At 39.9% G+C, this 21,499-nt stretch overlaps 1 long non-coding RNA gene across 1 annotated transcript in view; it reads left to right on the forward strand.

The window, feature by feature from the left end:
- The window catches only part of LOC146797768 (uncharacterized), a 34,332-nt gene extending 17,317 nt beyond the window's left edge, over nt 1–17,015 (forward strand). The window contains exons 2-4 of the long non-coding RNA XR_014969045.1: nt 9,628–9,829; nt 10,115–10,174; nt 13,818–17,015. This is a non-coding gene — a long non-coding RNA (uncharacterized LOC146797768). The remainder of the gene's footprint in view (nt 1–9,627; nt 9,830–10,114; nt 10,175–13,817) is intronic.
- Nucleotides 17,016–21,499: the final 4,484 nt, after the last annotated feature.

Genomic DNA, 21,499 nt, shown 5'->3' on the forward strand with positions numbered 1-21,499 from the left:
TACTAGAGCGTCACCCTGACAAGATGGCTGCCCGCAAATGGCCCACCGGAAGTACAGGGAGTCATGGTTTCCACCTCCAGCCCGAAATTCTCCCTCCATTCATACAGCATGGGATCTGGTTGCTTTGGACTGGGGGAGTTGGTGAGCGAGGAGGAAGCACCCCAAGTAACCCAAGTAAATGTGACAGTTCTCTTGGAAAAGTGAGGCGGCATCCAAAAAAAATGATGGATGTATTTTTGGAGTGACTTACCCCTAGTAAACGCGATGCCTCATTTTGAAAAGCGACGTGCCATCCAAAAAAGTTTGCATGAAGATAAAGTGGCTTATCCCCTAGTAAACATGATGCTTCATCTTTTAAAAGCAACGCCATGCTTGCACTGGTTAAGTGACGTAGTAGCAGAAAACGGGAGTGTCTAGTGCGTTGGACATAAAACACGTTTCAATTGTACAGAATTAAAGTAACCAAACAACACAATTTAATAATACATACTGTCAAGTAGAACCCAATACGACAAAACATCAATGATTATGGCAAAAATAAAAAATAAATTTTATTAAACATCAATTTTATATAAAACATTATAACATTCTTACAGGCCCTAGTGTATCCATTATACACACTTCCAATCATACTATCAATTGTTCAAATACATATAAATTAAATTGACAATAGTATATAAATAATCAATATTATAGAAAAGAAGGAAAATATTACAAAACAATTACAAAAAAAATTACAAAAAAATGTGGCACAATTTTGATTGACATGAGTATTCTCTACTTGCGTTTCGGCACACCAAGGTGCCTTCGTCAGGAAAAGTAGGCCACTGGGGAAAGACAATGAAGATTCTGTAAACATTAGAAAGGGAAGTGTAATTACTCTTGAGGGTTCCAAAATGACAGTAATGATACAAAGCGATGCAATATCAAAGATTTTATACATTGAACAGAGGAGTAAAGTTACCAGGCTGGTAATGAAACTAGATTAGTAAATAGGGAATAACCTACCACCAGAAGAGTGCAAAAGATGATGAATACACCCTTATTAACAGTGCTTATTGACATCTCTCTCTTTTTGTAGGGGTGTATAATGTCAAAAATTACCTTAATAGTCTTTTTGGTAAAGGCCTGAGTCTTGTAAAAGGCTGACCACAATGGATATACATTTGGGACAGAGTAAACTGTGAAGAAAAACATGTATATATGTATTCTAAATAGTTAAAAAACGTTCTTATAGAGCAATTAATTATATATTTAGATTAGTACCTGAAGTAGAAGTCAAAAGGGAATCTGATAATTTTCCTAAATTCGATGAAAGGAATAATTATAACATCTTCAAATGCAGTGATCGAAGCTTTTAAGAAAAAAGAAAAAACAGTGTATAAATATAAAACTAATCTTACAGTTAGATGCATTCAGCTATTAGTGTGATGTTTATCAAACGTGCCTAAAATACCTGTAGGTCTCTGGTATGAAAACCAACAGTGAACAAGTTTCAGTATTCGGAGAGATGCAGGATGTCGCAAAGTTAAGGTAATAAGAGCTCTAGATCGTCTGGATAATCCTGGGTCCGCAATGAAATGTTAGAACCAGTATCTCATGATACATGTATATCTGAAATAAGAAAAAAACGCTTGTATAATATTTTCAATCCAATATACTGTCAGTTCATTCTTTTTTTATGTATAGTGGCAACTGGAACTAAAGATGCCAAGATGGTGTAAATAGCGTCTAATAGATACATGTCTTAATGCGGGACATTGGTTAAGGTAAAAAATCACTAGCAAAAAATATTGTACGTATCGGGGTATGACGTGAATAGGCGCATTGTCATATATTAAAACATATATGGATAAAGTGCCAAGATGATATAGATATGAAGTAACGTCTAAAAGAGTCCCTAACTAAGTGCGAGGCATCATTTAAGACTTAAAGTGGCTCACAATAAAGGTTCGGTCAGATCGACTAATGACGTCAAGATCGTATATATTTAAAGTTAACGTTTCGTAAAGGTGTAGCTGAAGCCGGGCGTAAACTACATTAGGCATGCTCGCTAAAGTGGATACAATGATTTTTACTGTAACTTCAAAGTAGCACACAGACGACTGTGGCTAGAAGGAATTAATTTATTTGAAGAAACATCAATGAGTTTAAAAGCCACAAGCGACTACTGCACTACTTACTTGCTCGACTCTGAGCCTTCGGGGCTATGTTTCCGGTGCCTGCACGTCCTTTCCTCTGCTGGAGGTTGCGTGCGCAAACTATGGTCATATGACCAGCGTAATGAGTCATATGGGTCGGATTATCCAATAGATGAAAAAATGAAAAAACGATTTCGAAAGCATCAACTTTATTGATGTATCTAACGTATACACATCGACATTCAGGTATAACGATTACACGGGCTAGCTTGGAATTTGGAAAAAATGATGAAAATGAAAATAAAGCCTACTGCCAGTAAGATTTCTAATTGTACACAATATAGACACCAATTGTGTCAAAGTAAATAAAATACAAACTAGGAAATTTGTGTATAATACAAAAGAAATGAATGTAATGATTAAAAGATAAATGACAGTCAATGTCCTGCTTCAAAAATGAGCATATGAAGAATGGATCCACCAGAAATTTCTTTCAAGAGTGAATAAGAAGATTATTTCTGATTGCAAAATATCAGGAAAGGAATCCGCACGTACTATGTAAAGAATGGATAATAACACTAGATATTCTATATTGTGTGGTGGGAGCAGTAAAAGAGATCTATCCTGTATTATAACGTATGGCCTCTTCCCACGGGATTTCCTGATTCAATCAATTTTTTACTGTATCTAGAGTAAAGATCCAGTAGACTTCTCGACTTTTCCTGATATTATCAATGTCTCTGCCTGTTTTAGGGCTAATCTTTTCTAAAATTAGCCACATAATGTCTTCATGGCTATGGTTTTTCTCTATATAGTGCTTCACTAAAGGAGCTACCATCTTATGTGTTCGTATCGCAGAGCGATGTTCGGTGAGTCGTGTGGCCAACGTCCTAGAGGTTTCGCCCACATATCCTAATTTGCATGGACATAGTAACAAATACACAACATTTGTTGTTTTGCAATTTGTGAATGACTTTAGTACAATGGAAACCCCATTGTGTTCAAATTTTGAAGTAATGATTGCAGTGTCACATGCCTTACATTGGGAACACTTCTGATTGCCCCAAATGGGCGCACTACCATCAATAGTTTTCTGGATGAACGAAGGTTTGGTATTAATGCGCGAATGGACAATGTGAGCCTTTAAATTTTTGTTTCGTCGATGTGCAAACATGGGACATGGTAACTTGGTCGTTTCCTCAAAGTTGGCATTTAACATGTGCCAATTGGCACATATAATTTGACGGACTTGTTCATTTCCTGTCGAGTGCCTGGTGACACAAACTAGAGGAGGTGTGATTTTTTCTTTAGTCTAATTGGATAGGAGATGATCTCTATCATAAAATCTCGCTCATTTATATGCTTCTCTTATGACTCGTTTTGGATAACCACTTGCACTAAACTTGCTTTTCATGTTGTCCGATCTGTTGTCATAATCAGCAATATTCGTACAGTTTCTCCGGAGACGGAGGAACTGCCCGAACGGGATGCTGTTTTTTTGTTTTGTCGGGTGAAAACTCTTATAATGTACAAGAGCATTTCTTGCCGTGGGTTTAACAAAGAGATCAACCTCTAAAATCTGATTGTTTTCTTGGATCTGTATGTCTAGGAATTCTATATTAGTAGAACTCATGTGTGCTGTGAATTTCAGATTTAAATCGCACATGTTAATCCAACTTAGAAACTCCTGTAGTGTGTTGGAATCATTGGTCCAAATGAAGAAGATGTCATCTATATAGCGTGCCCAATTTTGTACAGATTCGAAAAAGGGAGCTATTTCATTGTATATATGGATGCTTTCAAAGCGTGCCATAGATATATTTGCTACAGTTGGGGCGCATGCTGCCCCCACACTGACTCCTTTAATTTGTCTGTAAAGGGTACCATTGAAGTCAAAGGTGTTTTTCTCTAGTACGATTTTAAGAATCTCTAAAATGAATGTAGAACAACAGTCAATTTGGTGGAATTCTATAAACCACTTCACAGCCGTGAGTGCTGCCTCTTGGGGTATATTGCTGTAGAGAGATTCCACATCTAAAGTAACTAACGTATCTCTAAATGTATTAAAGGGTAAACCCTCTACTGCCTGTATCATAGCTTTTGTGTCTTTGATATAAGATATAATCTTTGGCACGTGTGGACATAGAATACGATCTATATATTTAGAGATAGGCTCAGTAACTGAGCCAATGGTAGTTACTATGGGTCGATAAGGAGGGTTGTTTCTATCTTTATGAATTTTGGGCACACCATAAAAGACTGCCATTCTTGGATTTTCTATGTTAATGAAATCAAACTCCAATTTGCAGATAGTACCCATTTCAAGTGCCATTTTTGTGGAAGTAAAGATTTTTCTTTGGACACGGGCAGTAGGATCTATTTTGACTGGTTGGTAATGAGCTGTATCATCAAGAAGCTCTTGCATTGTTTGTATATATTTTTCTGTGTCTACAACTACTATACCGCCTCCTTTGTCACCATTTTTTTATTGTTACTTTTGAGTTTTGTCTGAGATTAATTAGTTCGTCCAATTCTTCTCTAGTTAGATTAGGTGAGGGACGATGAAAACGACTGATAAGTAGTTTAATTTGTTTAAGCACTACAGTTTCAAAGATCTGTACTTCTGGTCCAAGCTGATCTAATGTAGGGGTAAAAATTGAAATCAACTTTATTGATGTATCTAACGTATACACATCGACATTCAGGTATAACGATTACACGGGCTAGCTTGGAATTTGGAAAAAATGATGAAAATGAAAATAAAGCCTACTGCCAGTAAGATTTCTAATTGTACACAATATAGACACCAATTGTGTCAAAGTAAATAAAATACAAACTAGGAAATTTGTGTATAATACAAAAGAAATGAATGTAATGATTAAAAGATAAATGACAGTCAATGTCCTGCTTCAAAAATGAGCATATGAAGAATGGATCCACCAGAAATTTCTTTCAAGAGTGAATAAGAAGATTATTTCTGATTGCAAAATATCAGGAAAGGAATCCGCACGTACTATGTAAAGAATGGATAATAACACTAGATATTCTATATTGTGTGGTGGGAGCAGTAAAAGAGATCTATCCTGTATTATAACGTATGGCCTCTTCCCACGGGATTTCCTGATTCAATCAATTTTTTACTGTATCTAGAGTAAAGATCCAGTAGACTTCTCGACTTTTCCTGATATTATCAATGTCTCTGCCTGTTTTAGGGCTAATCTTTTCTAAAATTAGCCACATAATGTCTTCATGGCTATGGTTTTTCTCTATATAGTGCTTCACTAAAGGAGCTACCATCTTATGTGTTCGTATCGCAGAGCGATGTTCGGTGAGTCGTGTGGCCAACGTCCTAGAGGTTTCGCCCACATATCCTAATTTGCATGGACATAGTAACAAATACACAACATTTGTTGTTTTGCAATTTGTGAATGACTTTAGTACAATGGAAACCCCATTGTGTTCAAATTTTGAAGTAATGATTGCAGTGTCACATGCCTTACATTGGGAACACTTCTGATTGCCCCAAATGGGCGCACTACCATCAATAGTTTTCTGGATGAACGAAGGTTTGGTATTAATGCGCGAATGGACAATGTGAGCCTTTAAATTTTTGTTTCGTCGATGTGCAAACATGGGACATGGTAACTTGGTCGTTTCCTCAAAGTTGGCATTTAACATGTGCCAATTGGCACATATAATTTGACGGACTTGTTCATTTCCTGTCGAGTGCCTGGTGACACAAACTAGAGGAGGTGTGATTTTTTCTTTAGTCTAATTGGATAGGAGATGATCTCTATCATAAAATCTCGCTCGTTTATATGCTTCTCTTATGACTCGTTTTGGATAACCACTTGCACTAAACTTGCTTTTCATGTTGTCCGATCTGTTGTCATAATCAGCAATATTCGTACAGTTTCTCCGGAGACGGAGGAACTGCCCGAACGGGATGCTGTTTTTTTGTTTTGTCGGGTGAAAACTCTTATAATGTACAAGAGCATTTCTTGCCGTGGGTTTAACAAAGAGATCAACCTCTAAAATCTGATTGTTTTCTTGGATCTGTATGTCTAGGAATTCTATATTAGTAGAACTCATGTGTGCTGTGAATTTCAGATTTAAATCGCACATGTTAATCCAACTTAGAAACTCCTGTAGTGTGTTGGAATCATTGGTCCAAATGAAGAAGATGTCATCTATATAGCGTGCCCAATTTTGTACAGATTCGAAAAAGGGAGCTATTTCATTGTATATATGGATGCTTTCAAAGCGTGCCATAGATATATTTGCTACAGTTGGGGCGCATGCTGCCCCCACACTGACTCCTTTAATTTGTCTGTAAAGGGTACCATTGAAGTCAAAGGTGTTTTTCTCTAGTACGATTTTAAGAATCTCTAAAATGAATGTAGAACAACAGTCAATTTGGTGGAATTCTATAAACCACTTCACAGCCGTGAGTGCTGCCTCTTGGGGTATATTGCTGTAGAGAGATTCCACATCTAAAGTAACTAACGTATCTCTAAATGTATTAAAGGGTAAACCCTCTACTGCCTGTATCATAGCTTTTGTGTCTTTGATATAAGATATAATCTTTGGCACGTGTGGACATAGAATACGATCTATATATTTAGAGATAGGCTCAGTAACTGAGCCAATGGTAGTTACTATGGGTCGATAAGGAGGGTTGTTTCTATCTTTATGAATTTTGGGCACACCATAAAAGACTGCCATTCTTGGATTTTCTATGTTAATGAAATCAAACTCCAATTTGCAGATAGTACCCATTTCAAGTGCCATTTTTGTGGAAGTAAAGATTTTTCTTTGGACACGGGCAGTAGGATCTATTTTGACTGGTTGGTAATGAGCTGTATCATCAAGAAGCTCTTGCATTGTTTGTATATATTTTTCTGTGTCTACAACTACTATACCGCCTCCTTTGTCACCATTTTTTTATTGTTACTTTTGAGTTTTGTCTGAGATTAATTAGTTCGTCCAATTCTTCTCTAGTTAGATTAGGTGAGGGACGATGAAAACGACTGATAAGTAGTTTAATTTGTTTAAGCACTACAGTTTCAAAGATCTGTACTTCTGGTCCAAGCTGATCTAATGTAGGGGTAAAAATTGATTTGGGTCTGAGACCTGAATGGTTTGCCTGGATAGATTGATCAGAGTCCTCAGTTCTTATTAAATACTTTTGAAGGCGTATTTTGCGAAAGAATGCCATTACATCCTGATGTAATTCAAAGATATTAATATCTGTATGTGGTACAAATGACAAACCCTTCGAAAGAAGGGAAATAGTAGATCTCAATAATTCTTGCTTAGATAGGTTGAAGATAGGTATATCAGTTATGGTCTCCAGTATTGGGCATTTCTTGTTACCAGAAATTCCTGTTTGTTCTGTGGGTAATTTCCCCGATTGAAAGTACCTTGATATCTGGGTTGATATCTCGGTCTCCAGGGGCCTCGTCTTGCCTGACGTCTGCCTAAAAAAGATTGGCCAACGATAAAACACGTTTCTACACAAAGCTTCAAAAACAGGGCAATATGCATGAACTAGTTTGTCATTTCTCCTTTCGCTGGAAGTTGCGCCATAAAAACACAATGCGTAGGTGAAGAAAATGACGTGGATGATGAAAACAGGTCGCATCCATACAGGAAATGATGCAATGGCTCAGCCATGATGCAAATCAGGTAGTATAAAGTTCCTTTCACTTTCACTTACAGTCTCTTTGCCTGTGCTGGGTGGTGGAGGGGTTTGTGGATAGGAGAAAGATTGTGTGCTTATTTGTGCTGTTTTTTGTGTCTTTTCAATCCCAGTTCTGTCCCAAAAGTGTGTGTTTTGTGCTGTAAATAAATGTATGTACTTTTGTGTCAGTCAATTTGGGGGTAAATAGTTTTAGGGGTAGGGGGAAGGGTAGATTATAAGTTGTTATTTGTTTAGTTTGGGTTATGAAATTTGGGGATGTGTCAGGCAGGGCCAATATAATCTGTCAGAGGATGAATTTGGGGGCCTACTTTGTCTGCTCATCCACTATCTACACACATGGTTGGGAGGGGGGTGGCTTAATAAAGGCTACCGTACACGAGAATGGTGCCCAATATGGGAGAAGGTCTAGTACCAGATGTGGTGGATCTTTGGTGTACAGCGCAATGTCCACCAACTAAGCACCGGTGGCAAGATGTCATTAGCTGGGAGAAAGATCTGCTGAATCATCTGGGCTTGGAAGTCGGTGACCCTGTTGGTAAGTCATAATATTCCATAAACCCAAAGCTGTGAGGTATCTGCATACTTCTGTCAATGGAAAGATATACAGTAGGCCCAGACATACACATGGGTTACTATGGCATGATATGGGCGAGCTTCGTTACAGCAGCAGAAAATGCCACAGCTGCATGTTCACAGGGATATCACTATAGTCACCCATGAGCACACAGTGTAGGTGAGGCACAGAGGTGCTGCTAGGAATTGGGAGCAATGTGCAGGGAGTAATGTCGGTGGGCATACAAAGGCATTTCTGACTCAGAACTGTGTGGGTCCCTCTACATGTATGTTGGAGGGGAGTACACTCACAATTGATCCAGACACAGGGGTTGATTTACAAGCACCTGTGTGCTGCCTGAACGTCCCTTTTAGTGACAGTCTGACAGTGCTCACTGCTTGTCCATATCTACAAGGTTATGTAAAGCCACCCTGCATGGCTTTTCATGGCCTTGTTGCTATGGACAGAGGCAAGGTAGCGCAAGTTGCTGCGTTGCTTCAGCCTGCAATAGGGAGCCGTGCCAAGGGTGTTATGGTAGATGTTCCCACGTAGTACCAATGCATCAAAAGACTACTCCTCACCAGGGAAGACGTAAGGGAGGCGCACCAAAGAGAAATACTTTAATTTCTCCTCATTTTGCTTTTCTTTATGTGTGCTGCAGCATGCAGCACACATAGAAAGAGGAAACCACCTTTGTTATTGTTTTTGTGAAGGAAGGTGTCCCTTCCCACACAAAGAAAACCATCCCTGCAATGCAGGCACCCTTGCACCATGGTGCAAAGGTGCCTGCATTGGGGCTTTGCAGCCCATTGTGCGAAAGCACAGGGGAAAAGGACAGGAATGCACCGTATCTCATAGATATAGCACATACCTGCAATTTTATATTGACGCAAGTCAGTGTATCAAGATTTTTGTGGCGTTGCCCTGAGCCAAAACAATGTAAGAGAGGCCCACAGTTTGGACAAGGTGTGTTAATGCTCACTCACCTCACACATACATTAACAATGTGTGAATATGGCACATGATGAGCAACTGAGCCACTATGTACCTAGATTGGTCATAGACTATTAAGAATGCAATTGTCACGTGTCACAAGCTAAGTGAAGAGGACCAAGAAACATGGGAACTGTGTGATGTCTGTTGTACATGAGAGCACATGCAAGATCTTGAGAAACCACTCTTGGCTTACAATGCTGAATGATTAATGTCCAAATGGAGTGCCCACACAGATCTATAAGTGTGACACAGAGCCAGAGCAGGCGGAAGATCGTTCTCCCACATTGCAGCCAGGACCTGGAACGAGCTACCGGCAGACAACAGACGCGCCCCCTCCCTGAATACCTTCAGGAAGACTCTCAAGACCTGGCTCCTCGGCTGAACGGATCTGCACTCACCCTCCCCACCCCCCTCACTGCCTTGAGACCCTCACGGGTGAGTAGCGCGCTTACAATTCCCTGATTGATTGACATCCTTGACCCATGTAGCAAGCTATGCTGGGTCTCATACCTGGTCTGCACTAAGCGCTCCTCATTGCTGATTTGACAGCAATATGACATGCAATTGGCATCACTTAGGCTTTGGAACTGTACATCATGATACAGACCCCATTGTAAGACAATAGCAGGCTTGTGTGATGGCAATGTACTGTGCTTCATGCGTTGACTGTATACATGTTCTGCATTCACAGGTCAATGTCCCTTTGCTTATGTTTCATAGGTGGACCCGAGCCCTACAACCAAGGAGAAGTGGCAGCCTTCCAGGACCATAATGCCACAGGTGAGTGTCAACTTACATCTTCAATGATCTGTAAGAGTATTAGTTATTTTTGCAGGAAGTGTTAGCACTGATGTGTGCAAGGACTATCATCACCATGTGCAGACAAGCTGTACCATACATGTGGCTTGACATACTATCTAGGAAAATGTCACATCTAAAATTCCACTGAAAAAATGGGTATCCAATCTAGATGCAGGCACTCTTGATGCTTACACCATGGGACAAGGGTGCCTGCATTGGAGCATGGCAGCCCATTGTGCGCCAGCGCAGGGGGAAAGGACAGGAATGTGCCGTATCTTGTAGATATGGCGCATTCCTGTCTTTTTATTTTTAATGCACCGTAGCACAGCAAGAAGGCTTGCTGTGCTGACGTGCATCAAAATATTGTAAATATAGCCCGAAGTATTGACCCTAACACTATTTTCACAGGCGTAAAATCAGAAGTGTGGCATATGAAGGCCTGGAGATTCATGGACCACAATATGTGTGGGCAAGTCCAGATTGTAGCAGTGCCCAGGTGTGTAAATTGTGTGACAAATAGCCCCACACACACTCTACTGTGCCTACAGCATATATTATAGTGACATGTGCACCGTGCACATATCATCACCATGAAATAGCCTTCCAGTATGTGTGGACATACTTCCATGAACATGGACGCTTTATCTGTAACTCCACCCTAATGGATGGTTCAGTGACTAAATATGGAGGGACATAATATAGAATGCCCAAAATATCAACTCCAAAATATAGAAGTACAGAATATAGAATCCCTATCTACAAACAGGTAAGTACTAAAATATCGATTCCAAAATATAGAATGTTAAAATATACTTAGCTAAAATATCGAATTTTTTAAATGTATTAAAGATAATATAAAAGTAATTAAATATTAAAAACAATTAAATAAAACATACTTAAAATAATATAAAAAATCTTCAAATGTAAAAATAATAAATGTAATGTAAAAAAAAGTAGAGATTTTGTTGGATAGTGAGAGCGTAAAAATTACTATTCCCACTCCAGTGAGTGCAACAGTAGGGAACACGCTGGATAGCGTAGGGGAAAAAATTACTATTCCCACTCCAAAGAGTGCAACAGTAGGGAAAACGTTGGATAGCGGGAGGGTAAAAATTACTATTCCCACTCCAGAGAGTGCAACAGTAGGGAAAGCGTTGGATAGCGGAAAGGTAAAAATTACTTCTCCCACTCCAGTGAGTGCAACAGTAGGGAAAGCGTTGGATAGCATAGGGGTAAAAATTACTATTCCCACTCCAGTGAGAGCAACAGCGGGGAAAGCGTTGGATAGCGGGAGGGTAAAAATTACTATTCCCACTCCAAAGAGTGCAACAGTAGGGAAAGCGTTGGATAGCGGGAGGGTAAAAATTACTATTCCCACTCCAGAGAGTGCAACAGTAGGGAAAGCGTTGGATAGCGGGAAGGTAAAAATTACTATTCTCACTCCAGTGAGTGCAACAGTAGGGAAAGCGTTGGATAGCGTAGGGGTAAAAATTACTATTCCCACTCCAGTGAGTGCAACAGTAGGGAAAACGTTGGATAGCATAGGGTTAAAAATTACTATTCCCACTCCAAAGAGTGCAACAGTAGGGAAGGCGTTGGATAGCGGGAGGGTAAAAATTACTATTCCCACTCCAGTGAGTGCAACAGTAAGGAAAGCGTTGGATAGCGGGAGGGTAAAAATTACTATTCCCACTCCTGAGAGTGCAACAGTAGGGAAAGTAATGATTTAATATTAAAATAAGATTAAATTAATTATCAATACCAATAAAAAATTAATTAAAAAGAATTACCAATTAATAAAAAATAATTACCATTGGAAACAAATTAATCACTAATGAATACAAATTAATTATCAATTAATAATCAATTATCAATTCATTATCAATACATATAAATACAAATTAATATTTACTTTTAATTTACTTCCCACCCAATTCCCCTATAATCCCACAACCCACTCCCAATTATAAAAAATACAATTAACATTATCAATTAATCAATTAATTAAAATTAATTAGCAATTAATAAAAATTGATTAACAATTAATAATTAATTATCAATTAATTATCAATTCATATAAATAAAAGTTAACATTTATTTTCCTATAATTAGATTACTTCCCACCCTATTCCCCTATAAACCCACAACCCGCTACGGAATTAAATTACGCAAAAATGAAATTACATAACATTTATTACTTTAAAAAAATTCAACATATATTACAAAAATAATACATAATTTTAACACATATACTACCATTCATAACACTAAAAAAAAAAACGATATTATGGAAATCTATATTTTTAAATTCGATATTATGGAAATCGATATTTCATACCCCAATTTCGATATTCTTTCCTATCTATATTTTAGTAATTCGATATTCTGTGCTATCTATATTTTAGAGTCGATATTCTGTCCTGTCTATATTTTGGATTCTATATTTTGGTCGTTTATTACCCTAATGGATATTGGTACTGTGTAAGTGATAGAAGCCAGCTCAATGATTCATGTCACTTTGATTTGAATGTGTAACCTGAAGCAAACGTGGTCCAGTAGGACCGTGTGCTAGACAAGCTGTGAATGATAGTACTTGCCAGAACATGTGAACACGTTCACCACCATAAAACATAAATCCTGCACATTCTGGCAATGCCATATGTAGGGGTCAGGTACCATAGTCCTAATGTATCTGTCATGATCGCAAGACAAGTGTACAATTCCTCTTAACCCACATAATGCAGGCAGTGTATACCTCCAGTGTGCCATCTAATAACCTCATAAGTGGAACTTACTTGCCCACATTCAACATGTGATTTGGCTCATGTCAGCCTGCATCAGGGGTGCCTGCACATCCCTCTGAGTTCTGTATGTGGGTGATATGCAATATTGGATGACAGCAGAGTTCATGTGAAATCTGCAAGAGGCCCATTGGGAAGTAGTCAATGAAACAGCTAGCAATATGAGATGGGGGAGGATGGAATACAATTGCCCTGACAGCTGAACATTTCAGATGGATGCAATGGTGACGTATCCATACCATGCACTAGGTTATTGTGTCCCAAGTCTGTACATGTGTCGGTCAGCACCTTCATTGTATGTGAAGTAGCTAGCCACATACATGTCTAACCCAGCAAATGGCTAACATTGGTTGCCAGATGTTTGGTATTGTGTAAGTGCCCTCACAGTGTACAGTAGATGGATGACTATACAGGTCCATGTGTCACTTCTCTCTTGTCACATAGCTGGCTGCCATAACTGGCACCTTCTTGCATGCTGTATGACAATCCCCATGGAGTATCTAGATGGACGTTGTGCCTAGATTTTTGTGTACACCACGTCAGCCACCAATTTTAGAATCAAGATTGGCAGGGCTCTGCGTTTCTTTTGACAGACACAGTCATTTCAGGTACCCACAACACCAAGTCCAGGCTGCTCATGTGTTCATACTGAATGTGATGAACAAGCTACATGTGTAAAAGGTTGTTAGGTTGCCACCCCAAATGTATACTGTTTTACCCTACATAACACTTGTGCATCTACATTGTAATCATGCATGTGACTTCTGAAAACGTCATTTGTGACTACAATGTTTAAGACATATGTCCTTTTTCTCCAACAGACAACATGACTGTGGAGCACCAATACCAGTACTGCATCTGACTGGAGCGGTACCACCACATAAGGCACACTGCTGGATGGGTCAGAGATTTGGTCGGGAGAAGCAATCCAGGTCCTGGATCTCACTATCTCTTGGGAAACTGATATAGCCCACACTGGACATCATAGCGGGCCAAGACATGGGACAGGCAGGAGGGCACGACTCAGTTACTGGACCATCATCGGCACCTACACCTGTGGCACCCCAGCCTCCACAAGCCAGCTGCAGACAATCTGGAGACAAGGGACACAAGTCTCAGAAAGACACTGACTTTATTAAGTTAAAGCTGGCTGGACTTGAAATGCAGGTGGCCACGCTGATGTCCATGGTAAGAAACTTACAGCAGTCTGTGGACCGCATCCTGGACCAGTTGTAGACCCCCCATCAACCAATATTGTCCTCCCTATTTACTTGTTATTTAAATATTTTAGTAGATGGACAATAGATAAGGTTGATTTTACATAGGGCTCATTTAGTCATAGCTTTAATATTTTTACTATTTATGTGTTTAAGGGTTGAAGCTTTTATGGGTAGGTTGTTAAGTGGGTTGGTGGTCTATGTTTCATAGATGTTATACTTAAAATGTGAATGTTTTAACCCCCCTCCCCCCAAAAAAAAGAATATATGATTGTTTGAGCTTAAATGTTTAGTTAGTTGATGTATAGGTCTAGTATATGTTTGTCTCATGTGCTTATATGTGTTAAGGGGGGGGTTGATGTTTAAGTATTCTTATGTGTTATATGTGTCAAGTAGTGTAAGTTAAAGCTAAGTAAGGTAAATTAGTGTTAAGTTAGAAACGGCTAGTTTAAGTATTATATATTCGGAAAGGAATAATGATCATAGGTATAATTTGTTTGGTGCATTAGGTTTAGGGTGTCATTTCTTCTTGTCCTTATATTACAATTAAGTTTTTTGTACTTACATGATTGGTTACTTTTGGGCAGCATGACCGTTATCACATATGTTTGTGATGAGTCGGACACATGCTGGGTTATTTCCAGTGAGTGTGTGTATATGTGTGACTAGCTGTGGCACATTAGGAGTGGATCCTAGGGCATATGCAATCATCTTACTTGATGTATCCCCACATTTGATCATACTCTTGACAGAAGACAGTATCTCTATATTTTTTATGCAACCACTATGGACAAATTCTGCTGTCAAAGGCCCATTCCAACTAGGCAGTTGACTTGCACTGATATTCAGCCCCTGAGTTGGTTATCTGAAACTTCTTACAGTCGGTAACTGTCCTCTTGACTTGACCAACACTGTTAATTTTCTCCACAATATACTGCCACATGGCCTCTTTCATCCGTAGTGGCATCCTTTAGGTGAAAAAGAGCTGATATTGATGTTCTGTCACCTCAGTGATCAGCAGCGTATTCTTCTCCTCACTAAAGTTGGACTTCCCCTTCCCCGGGAGCCTGCCTGGGCATCCTGGCTTGTACAGGGGTTGTTGGGTTGGTTGTCCTGACTGCTGCAGTGTGCTCCCTGCTCCATTGTTGCCTCCAGTGTAGTCTCCCAAATGTTTTTTTTAAAGGAATGCGCCATTTAAAAGATATTTTGTGGCTTGAAGCAGTGCAAACTGACGCTCGGGTGATCCGCCTTGCACTACGTGATGCAGAGTTGCCTTCCGTCACGTTTCCGACAGATGCATCAGTTTTACTTAAGGCATTATTGCGGCACATGCCTCTTTTTTTGGGATGCAGGCTCCCGCCTTACTCCATGGTTCGCCAAACCATAAGTATGGTGCATCCATGGAGTTTTACGATGACGTACAGAGGCGCAATTAATTTTGATGTATCGTTGTGGCAGCAATGCGTCATTTCTTGTAATGAGGCCCTAGATTTCTTGATGTGTTTGCTGTTTCATGTTTATGTTTAAAGAAGGGAAATATAGTGGATTGCACTGCTTACCCCATTATCTTCACTGGCCTGGACCTAAAAATAGGAGACAGGCCAGGTGGCAACCACAACCCTAGATTAACTTGAAGTATCTTGCAACTACCCAGGTGGCTTCATCATCAGTGATGATGGCCTTGTTCACAGATAAATGAATAGTATTTTTCAGTTAGTAGGTGTAAAGCTAATGGTCTTGTAGGGCCTTTGTACCCAGTCTGGAAGGGAATCTACTGTCTGCAGGTCTCCATCAATCTTCTGCTAACAGACTGAAAGTTTCCATTTGAACATCCGTTTTAGATGTAAATGTGCTGCCCTTATGATAACAATCTTTGAGGTATCAGTTAAAAAGGCCAGACCTTTTGGCTTTGCCAATGCTTGTTTTTAATGTATGTTAAATCTGAATCTTCACGTTTTGCATGTAATCAGGATTAGATCCCTTCAGTATGGGAGCCTGGTATCAGTCACATTACGCACTATGCTTGTGTGTTTGTTAAAACTTTGGAAAATATATAAAAAAAAATCCATCAAACAAGTATATCTGAAATAGTTCCTTTTATTGACATTGTATAGTCATTACATCATGATGATTAAAATGTTGCCTTAGATGCATTTCAGCGGGGACCGTTTCATCAGGGAACTCAATTTCAAGCATTTGAAAACAATGGCTACAAATAAAGAGGAAATTGCTCAAATAAACAAAACCAATATGAACTAACAATCCCATGTTAATGTTACAATATTAAGGTAAACTACAGAACTAGAGTAAACCCAAAAGTTTCATGTAAAGAAACCACAATTACATGAATGGTAGTGGGAATACGATTTGCGACAAGAGAACAAAATTCCATGAGCCATATTTTAAACTATCTAAATAGTGAATTACAGTGATAGATGCCATATAATAGAGGGCAATGTCTGTAAACACTCAGCCCTGCACTACGTCCACACAAGGTTGTCTTTGCTTAGCTAGATTCAGCTAACATATATAGTTCATGTCATGTGGTATTCATCTCGCATTATCCTATTTTAAGAACAATTCAAAGAATTTGACTGCTTTAAATCAACTTTTTATTTGTACCCACGTTTTAGCCTTGACCTTAAATTTGCTATGGAGGCAGTAACTCAATGTTGTATTGTTTATTTGGGTTGTTTCTTGTTTACTTTAAGTGATAATCTTCAGATGCTTAACATTTAAACCCCTCACTACCCCCTTCCCCCCCCCCCCCGATAAACGGGTGCTCCCTGGAATGTTCTGGATAAAATTTCTAATCAACATGATGCACTGAATTAGGTAGGGGGATAGTTGTTTCTGGGCCACAAGGAAATTATTCAACGGTCTGCATGCAACTGCTTTCATGTTTTAATAAAAATGTGTAATTCTGTACCATGAAAAGTGAAAATCCCAATAAAAATTTTTTAAACAAAAACATGATGTACTGAATTTATAATTTCAAAAAATGATTTTTGGTTTGATGCAAGTGTTTGGCAGCAATGTTTTTTTTATATTTCCAAAAGATCTGTCAAGCACACAAGCATGAGTGTTTCGGTGTGTAACAGGAGACTCATTTCAGCCATTAGTTTCCAGTATCTGATTTATCTTGTTCATCCTGCCTTTTTGTGTTTCTTCACGTTCTGACACAGAACTGGCAAATTACCGAAATACCTAATAAACACATTTTCTAAAAACACAGAAAATAGTGATGGAGGTTGAAGGTCTAGCAACTACCTTGTGTTTGCAGGTATACGACACTTGTACTTACCACTATTTAAATTACCTGAGGTGTGACCTACTAATCTATTGCAGCACAGCAACCAAAGCTGCTGTGTTGCATTGCTTTAGGAGAATAGAGCAGGCTTCTGTCATCTCTACTATGACATGGCGCTGCTGCACTCTTCCCCAGTGCTGTTGACCTTTCAAGCTACCTAGAGCCACGCACTATCACACATGCATCATAGTGCAAATGTGTGTGTATGTGATGCCTACAACAGGTTTTATACTGGAAGTGCACCCTTCCAATACAAAGTACAAAGCCAAGATGTACTGTAAAACCTTTCTCACATTGTATGTCGACTGTAAAGTGCAGTACACATGCAAAGTGCTGAAAGCTAGAAGAAATAAAATAATTTCTCCTTGTTAGTGCCTGCATTCAGGAGGCATTGTTTTTGGTACAAATGCCTGTCCACCACTGTTAGAAGATAGGGTTTTGCATCAAAAACAATGGATGGCACTGTGGGACTGCTATGCACCCCTAAGAGATGACCCCTTGATGCAAAGCCACACAAATTAGCACAAAACACTACTTGCATTACTTTTAAGACTCATTTCCTGAGCAAATCTTTTTTGTGCTGTAAGCAAATACTTTGCCAACACTTTACTTTGGTTTGTGTCACTTTTTGTGAAATGTGCCCCATGGTGTAATTTATTTAGGTATCTCCACCCCTCAATAACACTAGGCAATATTTCCCCTTTTCTTTGTTGGTTAATAAACAGAAAATAGCCTCATCCCTTGGTCGTGCATTAGTTCACGTTTTGTCTTCCTTGGGTGGGCACCATTTGAAATGCCAGCTGCGGGCTGTGAAGCTTTTGTGGTGAACATATGCACATTCCTAACATCTCAGGGCCTCATTTATAAGGTTTTGCCATAGGGCAGTGCCGCAGGCCTTCCTGCTGCGCAGCACTACAGCAAAAGAAAAGGGCAGGAATGTGTTGTATCTATCAGATACCGTGTATTCCTGTCCTTTTCCCCCGCACAGGCGCACAATGGGCTGCTGTGCACCAACACAGACAGCTTTGCACCATGGTGCAAGGGTGCCTGCATGCAGGGATGATAATTTGTGTGCAGAAGGGGAAACCTTCTTGCAGAAAAACAATCACAAGAGGCTTTTTCCTCTTTCAATGTGGAGGCGTACTTTTTTCATGCTGCCTCAGATTTACGATTTCTCGTAAATCTGGGGCAGTGTAAAACAAACATGAATGTTGCTAGAAACGCCCCCAGCAACACCCATTGCACGCCCCTTTAACACAGAAAACTGCATTAAAGGGTACAATATCTATGAGGCAGCATTAAGCCATAAAAGTGGCTTAGTGCTGCCTCGTAAATATGGACCAGGCACTTGCGCCATAGAACGTCACAAAAAGTGACGTTGCGGCAGCGCAAAAGGCCTCATACCTCAGTGTCAACAACATACTTGCCAACTCTACTGATTTACATAGTAGGCTATTGTTTTGTTATTCTAGCAGCACTACCACCTAATGAATTGGTCAGAAGCCTGCCAGACAGTGCAGCTGTCTGGTTGCTAAAGATTTATTGGGGACATTCTGAAAGCTTCCCTGGGAATGCATTAGTCTCATTGCTTCCCACTGGTAATGTGGTCCGTAACTCACATTTGCTTGCTTTCTATTTGCTGGCTTTATTTGCTTTAGGCTTTCCAATGTGTCTTTGTCTCTCCGGTGGAGCAAAGCCAGTTTACTGGATTCTTCCAGGAGCGCTCATTTTCTCTAAACAGGCCTTTATATTTTCTTCTTATTTTGTCAAATTTGCTGTGCGTTCCAAGACAGAGGCAGATGTCAGGCTCTGTCTTCTAAGGGAGCGTGGTGTTTACTTTACTTTCTCTGACTCCAAAGTGAGAGGATTATTGTGACAATCTAGGGGTGTGAATAAAATACTTTTTTTCTAGCACCCAACACAATTTAAATGTCTGTAAATGAACTGTGTAAATATTTTAGAATATATCAGAATTAGGAAGGCACAAATGAAGCTAATTTTTGTATTTTTGAAGTGTGGTAGAAACAAATATATTGATGTGATCCGAACAAATTGTAACAGTAAAACTGTACGTCTGTGCGAATGTAATGTTCATTTCAACAAAAAATGGTAATTTCAACTGTAATGGCAGTGCACTACCAGACAATACGTACTACAGTCTATGCCACTCCACTCTAAGACACTCTACTCTACTTTGTGCCACTCTACGCCCCTCCACTCTATGACACTACACTCTACACTGTTCCATGCCACACCCCTCCATTCAATGCCACTCTACCCCACTCTACACCACTCTACTCCACTCTATGCAACTCTATTCCACCCTACACCACTCTACTCTAGGCCACTCTACTCCACTCTCCAATCCAGTCTACACCACTCCATGCCACTCCACTCTACACCACTCTACTCTATGTCACTCTAGTCTATGCCAATCTACCCACTCTACGCCAATCTACTCCACTCTTCGCCACCCTACTCCAATCTAGGCCATTCCACTCTGTGCCACCCCAAGCCACTACACTCTATGACATTCCACTGTACCACACTACACTCTATGGCACTCCAATCCATTATATCACACTTTATGACACTCTACTCCATTCCACTCTACTCCGCTCTACACCACTCCTCACTACACACCTTCACTCTATGACACTTTGCTCCACTCTGCGCTGCGCTACACACTCCACTGTATGCACCTCTATTACACTCCACTCCACAACAATCCACAACACTTTATTTCACTTTATGACACTTTACTTCACTCTATGCTACTCCACTCAACCACACTCTACTCTACTGGACTCTATGCCACTACACTCTACTCCACTCCACATCACTTTACTCCACTCTACGCCACTCCATTCTACTCCATTTCTACTCCATTCTAATCCAATCTACTGTACTCTACTCTACTCCATGACACTCCAGTCCACTCCATGTAACTCCACTGCCTATTGCAGCACTCCACTCCACTCTAAAACACTCCTCTCCACTTAAATCCACAACGCTCCATTCTACGACACTCCATGATACTAACTTTTGGTCATGCTGAACAGCAGCCACTAATGTACAACATGGCTAAAACACATTGGCCAAGTCAATAGCTCTTGCATATGAGAGGCCTACTGGCTTCACCAATGCTTGTTTTTGTCTGCTATTCTGCTGCTTTCAGGAGGCCAGAGCAGGGCATACCAATCCCTGACCTCCAATAGTAAACTATGAAAAGAAGAACCAGTACAGCTATGGATTATATTACATCAAGGTAATTTCAGGAAGTGTGCCTTGTGAAGTGTGAACTCTAAATTGCTGGTTATTTTCTGTGCATCGTACACACATCATGCCATTGTTATAAGAAAGTGAAGGAGAAGTGAACAGGGGACAGCAAGGCAGTGATGACTGACATCACTTAAAGCTTAATCCTTTCTTTAACCCCTTGCGTGCGCACGACGTCTCCCGGCCGTCGTGCATTACGGTGGGCGTGTGCGCACGACGGCCGGGAGACGTCGTGTTCCCGAACGCCATTTATTTCTCCCGCACAGCGGGAGAAATAAACCCGCACGCAAGGGGTTAAACAACAATGGGACTGCAGAACTGCCTCAACAGATGGGTGACCACTTTACTGCTGCAACCCAAACTCCCTAAGACAGGGTTGTCCAGAGGAAGGAGGTCACTAAGAAACCCCATATGTACAATCAGGGAGAGATTGAATTTCCCCCATGTCCTGCCACAGAGTATTTGTGTATGCAAATGTGCTATTAATTTAATGATGTAGATCAAGTAGTCACACATCAGATGGAATAAAATGAAGTATGCAAATCTAAATCAATAATATGGAGGATCGCTTGCAAACCCTTAAAAGACACTGGAACCAAGATGGCATAGAATTAGAAGATGAAGGATGGCAGGAGGCGGTCTCTTCCCCATGGGTGGTTGCAATCCAGGCCAGGCTGAGATTAGTGCAGCTTAAAAT

The sequence above is a fragment of the Triturus cristatus genome, chromosome 9, assembly GCF_964204655.1.
Source record: "Triturus cristatus chromosome 9, aTriCri1.1, whole genome shotgun sequence".
Classification (NCBI taxonomy): domain Eukaryota; kingdom Metazoa; phylum Chordata; class Amphibia; order Caudata; family Salamandridae; genus Triturus; species Triturus cristatus.